Here is a 16,635-nt window from a genome sequence, read left to right on the forward strand (position 1 = left end):
GTTACTTTAAAAGTATACCGTTTAAAAAAATACTTTAATTCAATCAAAATTTCATAGAAAAATAAAGGCTACTATCCAAAAAAGAGGTCCAATAACAATGCAAATTTCAAATATTAGTTGAATTTGTTATAAACAAATAAGTGAATGGAAATGGTTTTGTGGCGATTGTAGGCGATTCGACATTTGATTTGCACTAAATTTGAACAGTTTACGGACTAAAAGAGAATTTTAGTTGAAGTAATGAAATTTAATAAATAATTTGTTATTTTTAAAGCGATTTTTATGAACAAATATCCATATTAGGTATTTTTAAGTGAATAAATAAAGTTTTTTTATGACATGGATGACATATTACTTCGAAATAAAACCTATGTCTAATATATAGTTAACAAATACATATTAATAATTGTTTAAACTACCTTAATTAACAAATGCAATGGCTATTTCTGAAGTTACAAATTTGAGTTTTTCGATTCCATGCACTGTAAATAACTTGCTTCTGAATGGAGAAAATAAAACATTTCGATGGTAGTAAACATCTTATTATAGTTAACAACAATTGTTCAAACCAATTTTTATCATTTTATGTAATTTTAAGTAAAATATCACTTTTTCATGGAATTAACAGCCAGTTCTTCAGCAAACATTTTTCGCTCATTAGAATAAAAACAGTGGATCGTCATCAAACTATTATTAAAAACAAAAAAGTATGTTATTAACAATAGATTAAATAAAAAAAGCAAATTAAAATGCTGAAAATTAGCGAAATAATGCATTTGTTAATTACTTTTGGTTAAACAATTTTTTAATATTATTGAATTACAGCAAAAAATCATTAATGTATAACTGGCTGTTATCAAAATGTTTTTAAAATTTGGAAGTTAGTTATTTACAATTAATTGCATCGAAATAATTAAGTTTGTAACTTCAAAAATAGCCAAATGGTGCACTTGTTAATTCAGGTAGTTTAACAAATTATTGATTTTCATTTGGTGGCCAAATATTATACTCAGATTTTATTCTCGAGTAATATGTGATCGATTCCATAGAAAAAACTTTATTTGTTTTATCAAAAACACCTGATATTGATATTTGTTTATAAAATTGGTTTTAAAATAACAAATTATGTATTAACTTATATTAATTCAAATAAAAAACTCTTTTTGTCATACATTTTTCAAATTTAGTGCGAATTAAGTGACGAATCGCCGCCAATCCCCACGAAACCATTTTTATTCACTTAATTTTTTATAACGAAATCAATAAATGTTTAAAATTTGCATTGCTATTAGACGTCTATTTTTGGATAGTTACTTTCAGTTTTCTAGGTTTTTTTAATGCAATCAAAGCATTTTTCAAAACCCGGTACACTTCAAATGTCGAAATTTAAAAAAAAAATTAAAATAGGTCAATTTTAACTACAGAAAAATAATTTTTGTACAAAAAATATATTTAAAAAAAAATTGCTCAATTTGTAACCAAACCATTTTAAACTAAAATCAAACATCTGAAGACAGAAAAATTAATTTAAAAAACTTATTTAACATTTTCACCAACTGGTTAAATCTTAAGAAAATAAGGATACAGTTTTAATTAATATAGAAATACTTCAATTTTTATTCTAAGTATCAATTTTGTAATAAAATCGTTGAATTTTTTTGCTCAAAGTATCATTTTTAAACGCATTTGCTGAATTTCTTACAACAATTATTTTTAAAGAAAAAGATAAATCTTTAACAAAATTGTTAAATTATGTAAAAAAAAATTTAAACTATAACCAAGGATCTTAAAAAAGAAAAATTCAAACAAATTGATGCAATTTCAATGGAAAAAATTAAATTTCTACCCAAAACGACGTATTTTTTCAGAAAATTCAAGAAATTTAAACTTGAAGAATTAATTTTTTTAATCATAAATGGAATAGTTAAATAATTAGTTAGGAAAATTATCTTCAATGAAATAAAACAACAAATGTTCAACTTTTTAACTTTGAATTACCTGGATTACTTAAAATTACAAGTTAATTTTCTGGATATCCTGAGTTACTTTGAATTGAATTTTAAGTAGTAAAATCAAATTAGTGACTAAAAAATGATGGGGCGTTTGTTTAAAATTATAAAAATTTCTAATTCTAAGCCTTTTTAATTAAATACTTCTAAAAACGTTATAAATGAAAGAATGTCATATAAGATACACCTATGATTCATCAATCAAAAGCTTGATCTAAATTTGGAAATTGTTTTATTAAAATACTTAAAACCATTATTTATCATTGTTCAATTGTCTAGTCAAATAAATTTAATATTCATAATTGTTTAACTCACGATTCAAATAAATTTAATTTATAAACTCTTCAATTAAAAATGTTTGAAGTTTCAAGAATTTGTATTTCAAATACTTAAATGAGTCAAGTTTAATATGTAAACATTTCAACTAGAAAATTTATCATAATGCAGGTTCAATTTAATTCACTAAACATTACAAGGGGTACAAGTCTGTTTTCAAAGTTTCAAGAAATTAAATTTAATATGAATATATAAGTAAATTTTCAATTATTAGCGCTTACATTTGATACTACACTCGAACTTCAAAGATACCAGTAGTTCGGGAATCTTAAACTCCAGTGACACGACCATCAAAGGGGCTCCCACTCCTGCAAAGTTTAGATTTCAGGGCTCATGTGTGAGAACTCACACAGTCCTACTACGCGCAAGCGCAAGTGGAATTTATAGGCACGCACACGCGCGCGCACCTGATCCTCAATTATGGCAGGGGAAGAGGGGGCAAGTTCAGATCGCTCATTTGGAATTGTTTCAAAATTTTCTTTTCATTGGTGGTGTAAAGGAGTGTGATTTTCAACAGGTTTGAGATGTTCTACTCGAAAATACAATCCGATTGGGCGTCTGATGCCTACTTGGATTTCCTCGAGTTCTTCTGGGGTCAAAAAAGTAACCTTGCCGCTTTCCATGTTTATTTTTGCACGTCTTATAGAGTTACGACTATACGTATATATTCCACCGAGAACATCAAAAGTCTCCAATATTGCATAGGTGTCACCGTTGGATGTTGATAATACTATTTGTTCTTGAGTTGGCACAACCACATATTTTTTCGTTGATGTTCTCATTCTTAATCGCTTATCACCCGGAAAAGTGTATCTTTGAAGTTCGTATATTCGGTCTTGATTCGCATTGGAAACGAGCCGAATGAAGTTTAGTTGATCAAGGCCACATCCGTGTCCGTCAGAAGAAGGAAGCATCTTAGGAGGATCAAAGGAGCCGGCAACAGGAAGGCGTCTTTCAGGAGGATATCTGTACGTGTCACTAGGAGACTCGGCAACCGGGGACCTGGACCTGGCACGAAGAGAAGACTCAGCAGGAGCAACAGATCTTTCAAGTGTATTATTTCTTTTAGAAAAAGAAGAAGGTATGCATCCCTGCAATCCAGGAATAGGAGCGCCATTTGGTAAACAGTCAAACTGTAAACTTAACTCTGAAACAAGAAAGAGAGAATTAAATTTTTTCGGCACGTTTTTTGACGAGACCCTCATCTAGGAATTGACCCTAGTGTCCTAATTTTAATTAGGGTCGTAACAGATAGAAACTGGAAGTTTGAAGTGATGGAGGTAGTTCTTCAAACAGGATAAAAGCCAGCTCAAGATTCTGGCAAGGTAAAGGTCTGAAGATCAAAATTCAACTTGACGTCGCGTGAGCATAACTCAAAAGATTATCAGCAACGAAAAAACGATGCTTATTCTAAAATTGATTCTCTCCAAAGTTGTTTCGTTGCTGTTCCCTCCTGTTCAAATTTTTCTTACATCAACAAGGGTGCTGTATAAGTATCAAAACGATGATGGGTATTATTTCTAAGTTTTTCTTATTATGATTTGATAATAATAAAAATAAAACAAATCTCTCCACAAAAATAAAAAAGAAAACAGAAAAATTAGAAGGAAACTAACAAAATCGTCTTTCTTTCATTTTTTTCTTTCGTCTTTTTATCATTGTCAAATCACAATAAAAACACATCTATAAACAAAATTAACTAACGTTTTGGCACACATACTGCCCACTTATCAAAGGAAGACAAAATTGAGCAAGCAGGAACAGCAACGAAACGACGATGCTCTCTCTAAAATTGATTCGCTCCAATGTTGTTTCCTTGCTGTTTCTGCCTGCTCAAATTTTTCTTTCCTTAATAAGGATGCTGTATAAGCATCGAAATGCCAATGAATATTATTTCTAAATTTTCTTTTACTGTGATTTGATAAGAGTAAACATAAGGAAATCTCTGCACAAAAATTAAAAAGAGGAATAAAAGATGAGGATACAACCAACAAAGTCCCCTTCATTCTCTGGTTTTTATTTCTCTCGCCTTTGTTATTATTATTTTTTTAATTTTAATAAGTATCAAATCAAAAACGACGATACTCTCTCCAAAATTGATTTGTTGCTGTTCCCGTCTGCTCAAATCTTCATTACCTTGATAAGGGTGTTGTATGAGTACCGAAACGTAGTTGAATCTTATATATACATTTTATTTCATTGTGATTCAATAATAATGAAAATAAAAAAATCTCTACACAAAAATAAAAAAGAGGAATTCAAAATGAGATGGCAACCAACGAAATCCCCTTCTTTCTTTTTTAAAAATTCTGGTCCTCTACTTTATTTATATTATTATTAAATTACAAAAAAAAAAGATTAATACACGATATTTACAAACGTTTTGGTACTAACGTAGCAGCCTTATCAAAGGAAGAAAAAATTGAGCAGCAAGAAAAGCAACGAAAAAACAAATCTTCTTTCTTCTCCCTTTTATCATTTCTTTGGCCTTTCTTATATTACTATCATTACCTGATGCATTACTAGTTGTATAATATATCATACAGTCGTAACTTCAGAGAAGATATGATGACTGTCCTTGTAAGATATTAAAATTTCATTCGAGTCATTTTAATGGAAAAATTCTAAATACTGAACTGGTTAAAACTGGTATAACTGATAGTAAATTTATACTACCACTTTACCTTACTTAAAAAAGCTGTAGGCGTTACGAACATTCCTGAACTAAAAAAACAATTTGTGGACATTCTTTTTCAGTGTATTCATTATTTATCTTACTAACAAAAATCAGTTTGTTCTTGGTTTAATTATTAATCTATCAAATATAAATAATTTTTAAAGTGAATTAAAAATAATTAAATAAGGTATTCCGCATGAGAAAAATGATTAATAATTGAGCAACCGTATTGCTCTATTTCCAGTCTATAGTAAAAACTTTTAAAAAATGTTATTTAATAATTATCAGGCAGATCAATGCAAATATTTTCAAAATTTTTACCCAAAACTATTTTTCTAGTTTTAAGATTTAACAAAATCGTAAAAAATGTCTAGGTGTTAGACAAATTCTTATTTACGGAAAGTTTACAAATATTTCTTCAATTATATAAAATTATTATTATTATTATTATTATTATTATTATTATATATTTACCAATAGAATTAAGCGTGATTGCGAATGTGATCAGCAAAGTATAAACGATCTTCATTTTTTCTAATTAGACACCACGCTAATTAATTTATTAATAAAAAACTTTAATAATAAGAAAAGAGAGTAATATTCTAATGCCTCATTAGCGAGTATACAATGAAATCTGTAGTCCTTATCTCGTTAAAAATTGACATCATGTTTTTCGTTCTGTGATATTTGCTTTTCATCACTCAGCAACAGGAAGACTAGTTAAATACTAAATTCTTCAGAACTGATATCATTAAGTATAGGTACACTGTTAAGAATATTTTTAACTTTAACTTCTAGATTCTCCTCTACTTTATTTTATAGTTCAGTGGACTTATAGTAAAATTTCCTATTTTAATGAAAAAAATTCGAATCAAAAAGACAAATATTTAAAATAATTAGTTTAAACTTGAACATAATTATTAAATTTTTAAGAAAAAAGGTGAATTTCGTACAAAATGATTAAATTATTCATAAAATAATTGAATTTTTAACAAAAAGTTGAATTTTTAACCAAAATGATGATTCTTAAAATAAACTAACATTTAAGAAAGAAATCCACCATTAAAGTAAGTAGTTGAATTTTCAATAAAAAAAAGATTCATAATAACATATTGTTGTTCTCTAAAATAACAGATAAATTCGATTACAAAATGTCAACTTTTAGGAAAATAGGTGAATGTTTAAAGAAAACTGAACAATTTTGAACTAATCGGTTGTATTTCTTAGCAACAGAGATCAAATTTCCACAAAAATTTTCAAATCGAAGCGGATAATTCATGAGAAAACAGTTCAAATTTTCACCTAGAACTTAATTTCCAACTAGATAGTCAAATTTCCTGCGAAAATAATCTAATTTTTACTAATGAAGACGAATTTTTAGCAAAAGAGTTCTATTTTTAATTTAAAGACGTTTTTTGTATAAAAGTTTTAAATTTATAATTCAAAAATATAAATCCTCAGAAAAGAAGATAGTTTTAAAACAAATAGTTAAATTCAAAACTAAAAAATATAAATTTTTGATGAAAAAAAATTTGAAAAGTTAATTTAAGTTTGGAAAAAATGATTCAAAAGGAGTTTTCAGCAAACTGGTTTAATAAACTAGAATATTATATTTAAAAAAATTATTAAAAGAAATTCGCTATTTCTTATATCCATTTAAATTAATTTTCTAAAAGTGAAAATTTGTTTAAAACATTTATCTGTAATAATATTGATAGTATTTATGGATTTTAAATAGACTAGCGCTTTTCGGTACATGCGCAGTTAAAAAATTTAATTACAGCGCGCGCATCGACACAAGCCTGGGGCAGCCGATGAACGCCGCTTGATAAAAGTAACCTGAAGGTCGCAGTGGAGGTGGGGTGTATCCATCCTTTAAATTAGGAGACGTATACGTTCTAAGGCTGTTTAAATATGTGGAAGTTTACTGTACCATAGTAAAATAAATAAAATAAAATTTAGAAATTAAAATTAAAATAAAAAATAAAACAAAAGAATTGAAGAAAGTATAAGAAATCTTAATTTTTTTGTATAGCTGGAGGAAACTCGACAGGTTTGAATAGTAACATCAAGATAAAGAATTTACATTATTTTTTAACTCAACAAAAATTAAGCTTTCAATGACATAAAATTTCATTATTGAATATCAATATTTCCATTAAAAATTCCAATAGATTTTGTTAGTGCACATAATTACAAAAAAGTATGATACTTGTTTGATATTTTTAAATAATAATATTGTCATATTGTATCTCATTCCAAAATTACTTTAATGAAATATGAAATTTAATTCGAAATTAATGTTAAATAGCAGTTATTTTTATTTCATACTGGGTTATTGCATTTATTTAATGGAAAAGAAAATTAAAAGAAGATTTATGTTATATGTTGCTATAAATATGTTATTTAATAATAAGACTAGTCTTCAAAAAATAATTAATAATTAATAAAAATGAGTTTCGTAAAGTAAAATAAAAGTGTTCACATTATTTAACACGTTTACACCTCATCAAATCAGCTAAGTTATTTGAGATGATATTTTTTTATGCCTTGATTTTTATTTCTTGAGCGGAATCTCTTATTTTAGGCAATAAAAATACATCTTTTTTTGTTAAATTAAATATATTTCTAGGAACGAAATAAACGAAATTAATACATAGATTTATTTCAAGATAAAATGTTCAATATTTTTTATTAAAACATATAGTTTATATTTAATTTTTAAAAATGTATGGAACAATTTTTTGAAGTAAAGATATATTATCCGTTTACTGTGAAATGTTGGCTATTTTTTTAAATACTGTATTTAATTCATTTCTTCAATTTTCACAAAATCATTATTTCATATAAAGACATCCTTTCAATTTAGTATGAAATTGTTTCTATTTTATATTGAAATACATGGTTTTTAATGAGTTTCTCATATTTCTACAATTAATATCTTGATAAAAAAAAACTGATTCGGGTTTTAAAGCAAAATTGAAGTCTTGAGTTTTGATTAAAAATGCAGTGAAACTCTGAGATAGTGCCCCCTGATATACTGCTTCCGAGAATTGACGTGCCACAAGTGAAAGTAAAAGGAGCTTTGAGGGTATGCGGTGATCATTTAGCCATAAACAAATAAAAGAGTTTACATTCGGAGCGAAACCCTCTCGGCGATTTTCCCCAGCACCGCCCCCCAAACCGGCACAGCCTTAGAGTTTCACTATATTATATTTAATTCAAGGTTATCTCAATTTAATCGTTTAGAGGATTTTCGGTTTCACCAGGGCTTAGATGCTCTATTCGAAAATTTGTTGAGATTGGGCGGCGGGCACCTACTTGATATTCTTTGATTTCCCCTGGGGTCAAAAGGGTAATCTTGCCGCTTTTCATGTTTATTTTCGCTCGTCTAATAGCGTTCTGACTATACAAATATATGCCAGCAAGAACATTACTAGTCTCTAATGTTGCATAGATGTCACCATCGGGTGTTGATAATACGATTTGTTCTTGGGTTGGCACGCTCACATACTTTTGCTTTGATGTTTTCATTTTCAATCGTGAACTGTAAGGAAACGTGTATCTTCGCAGTTCAAATAAACGGTGCGGTTGGTTAATGGTAATAAGCCGAATAAAACTGAGTTGTTCAAGTCCACATCCATGTCCGTCAGAAGAAGGAAGCATTGTAGGAGGAACCATGGATCGCGGAACAGAAGGACGTCTTGCAGGAATAGAACTGAACCAGGCAGTAATTGATTGCTCGTCAAAAGGAGATCTGGACCTGGCGCTAGGAGGAGGTCTTACATCAGTAGGAAACCTCTCAGGAGACTGATTTTCACCTGACAAACGAGAAGGTCTGCACCGTGCTACAGCATGCATAAGAGCGCCATTAGGTAGACAATCGAATTGTGAACTTAACTCTGTAACAAGAAAAAGAGAATTATAGTTTTTTAAAGAAAATTAGTATTTCATGAATTCTCCATGTAGAAATCGACATATTTCAATTTTTCCTGTAGGCTAGTAGGCAGAGCCTCAGTAGAACAACTGGAATAGTAAGTTCTATTAAGGAACATTCAAGATACTGTTTAGATTTTTTATTCTTCGTGACTTAATTCGTAAAAACCGATAGATATGGTAGGTAAATCTTAACAATCTCAACAAAGTTGGTCTGAGAATGAAGCTACAACGAAAGGTTGATCATTATTAGGCAAGATTCAAAAAGATTGTAAACTGCATGTCTTAGAAACAGCGTCAGCTTTCAACCTTAAAGACAAGCCACGATTTCAGTGTACATTTAAAAATACATTACTATCAGGCGAAAAATCAGAGGCCGTATTTCAACAAGCAGAAGGGTCAAACTTAGCAAAAACTTTTTGGGTAAATAAACAAAGAAAAAATAATACTTCATAAATATTTTGACTGGGTATATAATTTAATTTATTTAGCCACTTTACCAAACTTGGTACCCAGCTGAGCCTCAATTAGCTTTGGATACTCTATCAGATTACCAGGAGACTATTTTCTCACTCATATCAAAGGGGGCAATAGTGGAAGGCAAGGCAGAAATGGCACAATTTATTCTTTTATTTTCTTAGATCAGCGACCAAGAAACAGCCTATCGTTGGCACGGTGGTCTGAAGACGGATATCCATTGTGTGGCTCGCTCAATGTGGACAGTCCCTTACGCTAAGGATGCAGAGTGATCTTGCCGGTGGCACTTTGACACATGGAGGTTACGAATGGTTCATAACGGCCTCTTTGGAATGAAATGTATCACGCAAAAACAAACTCAAAGGGAGGAGAAGGAATGGGTTTGCGGACGATGGTGGTGACGCGTATGAGCTACATTGACGCGCTGCTCATGACGGAGAAATTTAAGCTCTTAAGACAGGCCGCCTAAAGGGTGCTCGAAAGAGTTTTTCCAGATCAATATTAAAATTCGAGTCCTTCTTCTGCAGAAGAATAGTTTTTGTATTCGATGCAGCCGACCTAGCGGTTGAGACAAGGCCTTGGGAAGGTAAATGTCTTAAGTTGGGTGCGGTTAAGTTGCTCGAAAGTATGGTAATAGTTGAGGCGTGCTTGTCAGGTAAACTTAAAGACCCGCCTGTGGTTCTCCACAGACAGGTCAACGTAAGGGTTGCTGGCCAGGGGTAGGAGGAGCCTGTCGGGACACCGGAAGATCGGGGTTAGCTTTAAATGACCGCTTAAATTTCTAAGCATTAGAAAAATTAACTGGCATCATATTATAGGAACCTCTTTAGTTCTGCAGAGGGGAATGGCAGACGGGGTGCCTGTTACAGGGAACCTAAGATAGATTATTCAAGGGCTACCATAGGAATAGGTTAGTCAAAGGATCGGCTTACTTTCCATATGCCATCGATACCAACCCACCAGTGGAGGTACTTACGCTAGTGGAGTATTGCAAGTTTGTGCGATGCTAACTCATACTATACTTTGAGGGGCTGCACGGGCATAAGTTCAAGAGTTAATGATCTACTGAAATACCTAATCACCACTGATTTACATATTAACAACACTTTCCGTAGCGGTACTTTTTGAGGTGATATCAACAAGTGGAGAGTCTCAAACGACCCCATTCTCTCCGATCGCTCACAGATAGAGTTCGAGTTGCAATCCATGTACAACATGTGTTTAAAATGCTTTAAAAATACAAAAAGAATAAAATTGGATTAGTTTTCCAACGGAACTAAGGATTGAACGCTCAGAGATACCCAGGACAATCAAATCGTAGATACTCTGAAGATTGCAAATAAGATTTTCACGAAATCCTTTAAATATACTTATAAAAGTCATTTTTGAGCTAAAAGAGCAAGAAGCTGCAAAAAATCTCTGCACAGACTCAAAGTCGGACGGGGATACCCTGATTTACCTGAACAAGTCATACTTACCGGGCTTTGTAAGATTTCGAAAAGGTAGCGGCTCTTCTGTAGCTATTAAAGCTCTATATGGTCCAAATAAACCCGAAACGGCGGCTGGCTAAAAAGATCGTCATCCCCTCCAGGGTCGAGTGGGCTTTGCTGTCTCCCAGTTCTTACAAGTATCCTCACCCGGATAGCCATATATCCAGTCATCTCATAGAGGACTGGAGAGATCGTAATGTGGTCGCTTTTTAAACTTGAAGAGGTTACCAGGCGTCATGATAATTATAATCAATTCCTTTAGACAAAAGGGACTTGTTTTATGTATTTATCTTCATGATATTCTGAGTTTAGGATGCAAAGACGAGGAAGTCATCTAAAACTAACCCTAAAATAGCTTTAAAATACGCGCGCCAACCCGAGTAATATAATCTCGTGATACAGGTTGTCCAGGTGTCGAGTATGGCTCCTTATGTATCAAAAAGCTCGAATTTCCAAATCTAGGGGCACTGGTTTTCAACAATACTAAAACCTTTAGGAAAAGTCAGAATACATTTGCGAAATAAATATCTTTAAATCTGTCGCGAACAGAATGAGGTGTATATTCAGAAGGGGATCTACCCATGGGTTCTGGACAGTACTGAAACAGCATATATAAACAAGATAGGTAGTCCACAATTTTCAGGAATTAAACAAAATGTGCGCCCGAAATTGGACAATGGCTTGCCACCATGAAAATTAAAATATTTTTATTATATATTTCCTCAGTATAGAAGATAATATAGAAACAGATCGGGAATCGCAAATAAAGAATATTGACGAAGAATGGTGACTAAAAAATGAAATATACAGGGAAACGATGAACGCTTTCGGTCGACCAAGCATCGATTTATTTGCATCCCTTAACTAATCACAATTGTTATCAACATTGCTCGTTAATCAGAGATCCTAAAGCACATTTCATTAATGCCTTTTCTATAAGTTAAACCTAATGGCATTTTTACGCGTTCCCACCCTTTGCCCTAGCCTTAGAATTTTTGCGAAAAATAATAACAGATAAGGCAACTGGAATGCTGTTTGTACCTTGGTGGCTGGGTCATCCTTATTATAACGTATTTTTGTCCCTTCTAGCCCGGGAATCAATGAATCTTGAAACTTTTCCTGATTTGTTGACTGATAGTAACAGGAAGCACCTATTAGCAAAGGGTCTTATGCTGGTTGCAGGGCTAGTGACCTAGACACGTTCTGCAGGAATGTCTTACCAGAAAAGATTTTAGAATTTACTATTTCGTAATTTGCCCATACTAATAAAAAAGCAATACAACGAAGCGTTAAAGAAATAGTGGAAGTTCAACGAATCTTGGAATATTGATTCTTTTAAAAGTAAATCAAACAGTTCCTCACTTCTTAACACAGCAGTACAAAGAAAGGGACAGCATATAGCTCATTAAACTGAAAGATAGCAGCGGTGGCTTTAATTCTAGAAGATACAGTATTAAATAATTCAAATATTTATAGATTTTTCGTAGGGTTTTTTCGTCTAAAGCCAACAAGCCTAAAATAATTTAAAAAATATAGAACTCGGACGCTGTGTTCGAAAAAATGAAAATACTTTATCCCTTAGAGAATCTATGTGTACAGGTTCTTAATAAAAACTATTATGCTGTTAGCAGTAGCAACAGAGCACAGAGCGCAAACACTCTCTTTGATAGAATTCAATATTATAGAAGAGTCAGAAAACAGTTTCGAAATCAGGTTAACAGATCCTATCAAAACATCAAGACCAGGATGTACACAACCTTTATCAACTTTTCTCAATTTTTGGTTGAATCAATGCATTATTCGTAGCTATAAGCAAGCATTACGTAAAACGGAGTCAATATGAACATAAAAATCTTGGAAAAATAAAATCGCTGAACATAAAGTTGACAATACGTATTTTTATAGAAAAGAGAGTTTGGAAAAAACGAATTGACGATCTGATCATAATTTTGGTCGAAGTCTTGGCCACACTTGCTTTACACGTTAAAAAAGCTATTCTTATCGAAAAATTCAAAGAGTCGCATATCTACCTTGAATTAAATTACCTCTGGACTTCCTTTTTCAGCATGAAAGTGTGAGGCAGCGGGAATTGTTGATGCTGAGTTTTTTGATATTTGTGGTGAAATTCGAGTTGATTAGAATTTACAAGTGTGCAGAGAGAGAGAGAGAGAGAGGGAGAAAATGACAAGGCAGGTAATAGAACGTGGCGATAGATAAAGGCAGGAAAGGATAGAAGGCGGAAGCGTTTAAATTGGATTCATGAATTTAGGAGCGAGTGAGATCGGGGAAAGAATAAATTCAGAGTAGAAAGTTTTTAGTTCACTGAAGGGGGAGATGCAAGAAAGCAAGACGAGGAGAAAGTACATGTAAACGGTAGAAAAGGAGAGATTGTAAGCAAAAAGCGCGAGATCGATTGACTTTTTCATCAAAGGAAAAGGAGAAATAATGAAGGGAAAAATAGAGAAGCACAAAGATACAAATAAAATTTAGAGGAGATAAAAGGTAAGTTAAAAATTAAAAAAATAAATTAAAATTAAAGGGGAAGTTAGAGGGGAATAGACAGTGTTAATGCGGAAAAATAAAGTGTGAAAAAAATAAAACAAAGAATAGAAAAGAGAAGGAAGCGAACGAAACATAGTGATAAAGACTCTAAGATTAGAGGGGGATGAGCTGAATGAAGGAGTGGAAGAAGTACTTAAAAAGATTAATGCTAAACTGGAATAGGGGACGGGTGAAGCGTAGGAAATAAAGAGCAAAAACAGGAGAGAATTTTCCTGCCGAAACTAAAAAAAAGGGAACATAAGAGTAAAGTGATGACAAAGAAGAGGATGTTATATAGAAGTGAAAGAAAAAAGAAAACAAGGAAGAAGAACATGGGTTAAGTATGAAAGAATACAGATAGACGGATAATGTGGGATTAGGTCTAAGAAAGGGAAGAGATAGTAGGAAATAAGGTGCCGGAAAACTAGAAGGGGGAGGAAGAGTATATAGGAAAATAAGAAATAGCAAGGAGCAAAAAGAGACGGGAAAAGAAGGTTTGGAAAAATGGACGATATGTTACTGGAATATAGCAGCATTATAGAGAAAGGATACGGAGATTATGAGAAATTTGACATAGTAGGATGCAGTAATAATCATGGAAGTAAGAGATGAATGTATTACAGGAAAAGTTGAGGAAGAGAGGAAAGAACAAAAACAAGAAGTAATCGTAAAAAAACGTAAGGATAGGAGGAAAGACATGAAAGATAGTGAGGTTAATGTGAACGATTATATGCAGGAGAAAGCAGAGGAGATAAAAGAACTGATGTCAAAAAATAAAGAAGTGATTAGGCTTGTAATAGATAGGAATTTCAATGCGAGAACAGCAGAGAGAGATAGAGAGAGAAAGAGAGAGAGAAGGAAGGGAATGGGAGAAGAAAGGGGATGCAAATTTCAAGATAAGGTATTTAATGCAGAGAGAAAGAATTGCTAAAAGAGCTTGGATGAACTGAGATGGTTTATCCTAAACGAAAATATAGAGTGAGATCAAAAAGGAGAATATACGCGTTAAGGAGGAAAAAGAGAAACGGTGATTGATAATGTGACGCTATGTGATAAAGTAAGAGAGAAAGTGGAGGAACTATAGGAATAGATTATATTGCTTCGGTTAACTTTCCCTAATAGTGACATCAGCGGGACTGACAAGTAGTATCAGTACGGATAAAAAGAAATCAAAAGTAAAAGTGCAGAAAAAGGGAATTGGTCAAGACAAGGAAAAGAACAGTTTAGAGAACAGGTCGAAAATATGAAAATGGGGGAGGGAAATGTGGAAAGGAGATGGAAAAAACTGATGAGAGAAATAGAAAGAGGATCAGAGTGCAAAATAAAGAATGAAATCAGTAAAGAAGGGATAAAATAAGATCAGATAAGGATTGTATAGAAAAGAAGAAGAAGGTCAGAAAGGAATCAAGAGAATGGGGAAAAGAAAAAAAGTAATGGAGAAGAACATAGGAGACAAAAAAAGGAGTACACTAACTTCTGTGATCGAAAGAAAGCGAAAGAGAACGAAAGGTTTGAGCAAGATGCAGAGAACTCTGGAACGAAAGAAGAGGTTTGCAAGATAGTAAATATAGAAAGAGAGAAAAAGAAGAAAAAGAGTGAACCATGATATTAAAATGGTAGAATGGTAAAATAATTTGCTAGATTTGCTCGGAGGAGTAGAAAGAAACATTAGGAAAGAAGAAAAGTATGACAGGTGAACACATGCAGAAAAGAATATTATAAGGGAGGTAATAATCAAGGACTTCGAAATAATAAAAGATGGAAAGGCACCTAGTATAGATGAGATTGCAAATAAAGTCTCTAAATATAGAGGGAGTAGAAGGAATGAGCATACAAAATGTGCAATAGAGTATAGAGAAGAAAGGGGCGGCCAGAATTATGGGAAGAAGGAGTTGTGGTACATATAGTGAAGAAAGGCAAAGGAGAGGAAGTTGAAGATTATCAATAAGTGTCACTAATGCCAACAATGTACGAGGGCGGTAAAGAAGGCTTAGAAATTTTAAACAAAGTTGCGGAAAGGAAGTACGAAAGAGTTGGCGAGAAGGTGTTTGATAGAGGTAAAAGAAAGGAAAACGAAAGTGATAAAATAAATAAAATAAGAAGAAGAAAGGAGGGACTTTTTTATTGCTAGAAATATAGAAGACGAGACTGGAGTAAACTATGAAGATTTTAACAAAAGAAGACATAATTAAATTATTAGAAAAATAAGGAATAATTAAGGAATCGAAAATTCATTAATGGTATAAGATGATAAGCAGAAAGGAGTATCAAAGTATTTAGAAAAAGGATGGGGAAAGAGAAGATGGACCAGAATAGTAAGCTTTAGGTTGTACAAAAAAGTAAGGAAGGTGATTTAATGGAAAAAGGAAGAGAACAGAAAGTCAAATATATGTTAGTGGGAAGAGGAAACATATGCACATGTGTGAGAAGGATACAGGAAAGCAATTAAAGGTAAAGGAAGCTGGCAAGAGAATGTGGTAAAGATTCTAGAAAATGATGTATCAGAAGAAGAATGGATGAAGGGGTTAAAGGTTGCTGGAGGAGCGAATGAGAAAGAAGAACACGTCCTAAATTGCTCTATCGCAGGAAATAGAAATAAGGATCTAGGTATAATATTTTATGTAAATAGTTGTGAATAACTATAAATACTATTGTTAAGATTTTATAAAAAAAATGTAGGCGGAAAGATTGTAAGGAATAGAAATCATGTATTCCCTTAGTGGACATATTATAAAAAAAGAAGATTTAAATTACCACGTCCGGCAAATAAAATAATACTTGTGTATAAATAAATAGATGAAATAACTTTTCTTTAACATTTAGGGCGCAATGAAGAATACTGGTTTATTTTTTTGGGCTTAAAATTTCGGTTTTGGCCAACTTCTTAGAGTAGCTGACTAGAGATGTCATAATTAGTTAACGCTCCACATTTTTGTCAATTTGTTTTTTGTGCTTTTATGATTTTGAACAGTCTATTCATTGATCAAACTTTCAATAACATATTTTGATTATGCTAATATATTTACCAATATAATTGATTGCCAATGCGATGAACAGTGTAGAAACGGTCTTCATTTTTTCCAAGTAAAGGAGAAACTGATTAGTTCAATGAAGAAAAATTTTTTTATTAATGTATCCAAGAAATACACTTGGCCTTCATCACCGATAA

Source organism: Belonocnema kinseyi, chromosome 10 (assembly GCF_010883055.1).
Source record: "Belonocnema kinseyi isolate 2016_QV_RU_SX_M_011 chromosome 10, B_treatae_v1, whole genome shotgun sequence".
Classification (NCBI taxonomy): Eukaryota; Metazoa; Arthropoda; class Insecta; order Hymenoptera; family Cynipidae; genus Belonocnema; species Belonocnema kinseyi.